We start from the raw sequence: 6,000 nt of genomic DNA on the forward strand, positions 1-6,000 counted from the left end.
ACTATGCATAGACAAAGGTCTAAAGATGCTTTCGACGAACGGTTTTCGCTTGTATGGAGTGTTTTCAAAGATCGCACGATTTGAGCAGAGAACTTTGGTTTGAACGTTATGCCGCTTACTACCGTTATGTAAGGTTTACGAAAAAATGATTCTATCTAAAATTATGTAAGGTACACGAAAAGGTACATACATCAGATGGAGTTTATACCAGAAAAAATTAAACTGGAAAGCTAGAGTAAGGTTCCGAATAGGTAAGCTTCAGCAGTGTGGTGACTTTATATAGAACATCTAACAATGCCTGTCTGAAAGTGAGGCACAGAGGTGGCAAAAAGTAGTAAGACTTTTTAATTCAAATTGCGCGCGAAAATCCATTTGTCGAAATATTTGTTTTTTCTATATTGATATGACTGTCAGTGACATCTGTGCCTAATGTCACATCAAAATAATCATTAGTGTTGAGAATACGCTTGTCTTTCTGAACTACTTAAAGTGCATTCGACGATTTTTTACTATGAGTGAAATTATTCAACAAAGAAGTTCTATTAAATTTTGTGTGTGGAATCTAATTTCTAGTGCCGAAACGTACAGAATGTTGAAAAAAGTCTTCGGTGATAATTTTTTTGTCGCAAGCAAATGTTTTTGATTGTACAAATTATTCAAAGAGGGTCGAGAACCACGTCCAGGACGGCCATCAACATCAACTGATGATCAACACGTCAACACTAGTCAAAACTCTAAAGGAAGTGGTTCTTGAGTATCGACAATTATTTAGTCAGAGGTCTCACTGACATCGTTGCAATATCGGTAGGATTGGTGAAAATCAAATTGAAAGATCATTTAGGCCGAAGGTAAGTGAAAGCACGATTGGTTCCAAAATCACTACATTTTTTCGGAAAAAAAGTGTCGCGTTAGACTCTGTGAAACACTGCTTTCCGACGGTTTGGAGGTCATGAAATGTATTATTACTGGCGATGAGTCTTGGATCTATGCTTACGACACGTAGAAACAAACGATCCATCGGGCGAATATCGTGTCAAAGATGAGCCGAAGCCGAAAAATCACGTCAAAGCAGGTCAAAAATCAAGGTTATGTAGACAATTTTCTTCGCTTATCGAGTTGTGGTGCACTCAGGATTTCTTCTGACTGGCCGGCCAAACTGTCAAGGAATACAATTTGAGTGTTATGCATGCTTTGCGCGAATTTATTCGTAAAAAGAGGACGGAATTGTGGGCAGATCACTCCATTATGTTCCACATGTGTTCCACATATATTCCACTTATTAAGATCAAGTTCTGAAATATCTGATGCTAGTATATAGTAACTTTAATCAATTCTGAGCTAAGAAATTCCGAAGACACGCATCTGAATGAGAAGATAATAAAAACCAATCAACTGTGAAGGCATAACGAGCGAACAATGCAAATACGAGCGTACAAAGCAACAGCCGAATCAAGCAAGCAATAAACGCAGACTTAAAAGGGACGACAAAGAATAAAAAATGCTTAAAAAACATTATTAATAAGCGACTATAAGCATGGGATTCAACAGTTACAATAACAACAACAGCAATGATATACAAAAATAAATTGTTGTTAACAATAACAACACCAACACACTGTCAACAGACTATATTCATTTGTGGCTGTGCGTTTTAAGTTTCGTTTAAGGCTTATTTTTTGTTACAAACATATTTACGCTCTTAAGTGTTTGTGTGTGTGTGTGTGTATGCGTTGGCCGCGCTTGAAACGGGTTTTCTGATTTTTGTGATTGCGAAATTCTGGTCTAAACGTGCGACCAAGTTGAGCCATCGCTTGTGCCTGTGATTATATACCTACCAAGCTTTGCTATATACAAAGGAATGCATATATGTATAGAACTGTGTATAGAAGTATATATGTAAATGTAGATATGTATATACAATATGCTTACGCTAGATCAGAGTGGCTTTGAGCCAAACTTGAATTTCGTATATAAGATTTCGCTATTGGATGCTTACCGTTTGAGCGCAAAAATCATATGCAGTTATATGTGGGTATATAGATGTATGTATGTATGCATACACACATTTAGCTATAGTAAATTATGTTGCTGGTGCCTTGTTGCACTTTGCAGTTTGATTTTGCACAAAAATTACTTTATTTAAAAATAAAAATTATGCAGTGCATTTGTTTTTCACTTGTATGTACATATATTTTAGTTTTGATATCGCATATATGTATGTATGTATTTAAGCACAATTTTACAGACTTTTTGATTTTTTAATATTTTTTTATTAATTATTTATACTAACCGAAAACAGCGTAAAATTTTTGCTGAAGCATAAATTTGTTGTTTTTTTTTAATATTTCTTCTTCTTCACTTTTTGCGTTAACTTTTTTATTTTTTTTTCTGTATTTTTCAAGCACTTTTACCAAGAAAACAGCGTTTAAAATTTTGCTGAAGCGTAAAATTTATTATTTTTATTTATTATAATTGAGTCTATACATACATATATACATACATGTATGTACATATGTATGAAGATTTTGCTTGTTACGGCGAATTGTAGTTTTTAAGCAAGTTTCTAATACGAAAAAATATTTATTGAAAATTAAATTTTTTTTTTTCAAAAACTTGTAAAATCCAAGTATTAAATAATCTTTTCACTTACTCCAACTCGAAAATAATATGTGCACAATTTTTTCAAAAAATTGGAAATTTTAAAATTTTTTAATTAACACTTTTTTATTTCGAAATTTTTATTTTTCAAAATCTTTTAAAATCCAACTTTTAAATTGTTTTCACTTACTATAACTCAAAAATAATATTGGTATAATTTAAAAAAAATATTATATTTCAGAATTTTCTATTTATCAATTTTTTGTTTTCCAAAATATTGTAAAATGCAAATTTTAAAAATTGTTTTCACTTACTAAAGCTCAAAAATAATATTTGTACATTTTTTTTTTCAAAAAATAAATTTTTACATTTTTTACTTAACACATTTTTTTTATTTCAAAATAATTGTTTTTCAAAATTTCATGAAATTCAAAGTTTAAAAATTCTTTTCACTCACTCCAACTCGAAAATAATATTTGCACAATTTTTTCAAAAAATAGAAAATTTTAAAATTTTTTATTTCAAAATTTTTATTTTTCAAAATCTTTTAAAATCCAAATTTTTAAAATTCTTTTCACTTACTACAACTCGAAAATAATATTCGCACAATTCTTTCAAAAATATTCAATTTGAAAATTTTTGAATTAACACTTTTTTATTTTAAAATTTTTACTTTTCAAAACCTTGCAAAACGCAAATTTTAAAAATTCTTTTCACTTACTAATACTCGAAAATAATATTTGTGCAATTTTTTTAAAATATAGCGTTCTTAAATATTTTTATTTATCACTTTTTTAGTTCAAAAACAATTTTTTTTTTTATATTTTTATTATTTCAAAATTTTTGTTTTTCAAAATCTTCTAAAATGCAAATTTAAAAAGTGTTTGTTTTCACTTACTATAAATCGAAAATAATATTTGTACAATTTTTTCAAAAAATGTGAAATTTAAAATTTTTTAATTAACACCTTTTACAATTCATAATTTTTGTTTTTCAAAATATTTTAAAATCCAAATTTTCAAAATTCTTTTCACTAACTAATAATCGAAAATAATATTTGTGCAAATTTTAAAAATTCTTTTCACTTACTAATACTCGAAAATAATATGTATGCAATTTTTTCAAAATATAGTATGCTTAAAAATTTTTATATATCACTTTTTTTACTTCAAAATCATTTTTTTTTTAATCTTTTTATTATTTCTTAATTTTTGTTTTTCAAAATCTTCTAAAATACAAACACTTACTATAACTCGAAAATAATATTTTTACAATTTTTTCAAAAAATATAAAATTTTTTTATTTATCACTCTTTTTATTTCACAATTTTTGTTATTCAAAATTTTGTAAAATTAAATTTTTTTAAATTTTTTGTTTGCACAATATAGATTAGGTTATGTTATGTTACGCTGTTATACATAAAAGAACCCGAAAATAATATTTGTAACAATTTTTCAAAATCTTCTGCACTTTCAACCACAATTCTCAACACTTCCAACTATAAATAGCAACAGTTTGGAGTGTTGCTCACACATTTAACGCCACTGTCGCGTGGTCACGCTTGTCAACTGCAGACGAATTTGCACCTACTCGCACACATACACACTTACTTCCATTCAGTACACTGAAAATGACGCACACACACACACGCGGCAATTCGATTACAAATCACTCGCCCAAATGTGAGCCAGAAATTTTTGTTTGATTTTTTCCACACACTTCCGTTTGCTCAATTTACTTTATAAATAAACGACATTATGCACAACGGAGTATATTTATTTAACTTGTTTCACTTGCTTGCAGTCACACAGGCAGCTACAAGCTACGCTAAAAGAAAATGCAATGCCAAGTATCCAAAGCCGCGCGTCAAAACTGGATCCAAAGCGTCACGACGACCGGTCAAAAACAAACTGAAAGCAACGTCAACTGTCTGTGGAAGCAACAGCCGAGTCGGCACGGCACAACACGACATGAGGCAGCGACAATGGCAGTGGCAGCGGCTGCGTCGAGCGCGACTACTTCACCTGGCCGGCAGTGATGCGGCTCCAACAGCGAGGCGGTGGGGGCTGGCAGGCGCCATGCCGCTGTCGAACTCGTGTGTACAACAATAATAAGAATGCGCATAGCGTTCGTTGGCAGGCAACATGTTGCGTGATGAGTGTGCCAACATGTTTCACCAACATGTTGCGAAGTATTTGACTGCATGTATCAATGTGTGTGGGTTTCTGTGTTGCTTATGGCACTCACACACACGCATTTACATGTGTCACCTATAAGAATACACAAACGTAGATACATATAAGTCCATAAGTAGGCAGCGGCAATGCAATTGTTGTCGTTGCATTGCTGTCTTGTAGTTGTTCTTGCTGTTGTTGTGTGTCTTGCATACCATTTTGGTTGTTTCTTGAAGAATCTTAAGGTGAAAATAATAAAAAAAACTGGCTGTACATATGTATCTATGTATATATGTATGTATATGTATGCGTGTATTTATATCTTCTTGGGCGTGCTTATATGCACTTTGTTGTTGTTGCTATTAAATTGATATTTAAATGCTGCCACAATGTTAGTGTTGCTAAGAGAGTTTTTGGTTCTTGTTGGTCACGTTTCATTTCGAATATGCATTGTTGTTATTGTTGTTGTAATTCATAAATTTTTGAATGACATTCATTTTTGTTTTGGTTGTTGTACTTTTTTTAAATAATTGTTTTCTAATCCCAATTCATCAGCGTATTGTGAGTTTTTGTTGTAATTGTATAGCTTGTTAATTTCACTGTTAACTTAATAAGCTTTGGTGACAGAATCTTCGAAATTTTTCGACACTTTAATTCTCATTTTGGGATTATACTACCTATAACGAAAAGACACACTACAAAACTATCAGCTAATCTCGATATTAATAATTCTTCATGTACTCTAATCTGACGAAGTGCTTTGCTTTTAATCCACTTAATAATGGCTTAGAAGTCAATGATATGCTGAAGACCCCTTAACTGTTTCCATAAACTATAAAAGGTTTCGCATTAAATTTGAGTTCAAAAATTTTCGATTACGTTAAACTATTTTTGTCATTTTAGCAAATGCTGGTGGCTTGAGGCTTTATTGACGTAGACATCGCTTACGCGGTTATAGCCGAGTTTACAACAGCGCGCCAGTCGTTCTTCGTTTTCCTTGTTTGGCTCCAATTGGTAATTCCATGTGGTCCCTCCTCTCCATGGTCTTTCTAACGGAGTGTAAGTCTTCCTTTTCCTCAGCTTCCCCCGGCGGGCACTGAGTCGAATACTTTCAGAGCTGAAGCGTTTTTGGCCATTCGGACGACAGACATAGCCAGCGTAGCCGGTGTCTCTAAATTCGCTGAACTATGTCAATGTCATCGTATATCTCATACAGCTCATCGTTCCA

At 31.9% G+C, this 6,000-nt stretch overlaps 1 protein-coding gene across 4 annotated transcripts in view; it reads right to left on the bottom strand.

Moving 5' to 3' along the window:
- The window catches only part of LOC126754229 (leucine-rich repeat-containing protein 15), a 155,767-nt gene extending 151,254 nt beyond the window's left edge, over window positions 1–4,513 (bottom strand). For 2 of the 4 annotated variants that reach the window (XM_050466209.1, XM_050466236.1), the window contains exons 1-2: window positions 4,209–4,513; window positions 1,997–2,436 (exon numbers count right to left, since the gene is read on the bottom strand). The gene's annotated coding sequence lies outside the window, so the exon portion shown is untranslated. Of the gene's footprint in view, window positions 1–1,996; window positions 2,437–4,200 lie in introns of all 4 variants that reach the window. The other 2 variants (XM_050466226.1, XM_050466217.1) reach the window with 2 other exon arrangements.
- Between the last annotated feature and the right edge of the window lie 1,487 nt (window positions 4,514–6,000).

The sequence above is a fragment of the Bactrocera neohumeralis genome, chromosome 2 (genome assembly GCF_024586455.1).
Source record: "Bactrocera neohumeralis isolate Rockhampton chromosome 2, APGP_CSIRO_Bneo_wtdbg2-racon-allhic-juicebox.fasta_v2, whole genome shotgun sequence".
Taxonomy (NCBI): Eukaryota; Metazoa; Arthropoda; class Insecta; order Diptera; family Tephritidae; genus Bactrocera; species Bactrocera neohumeralis.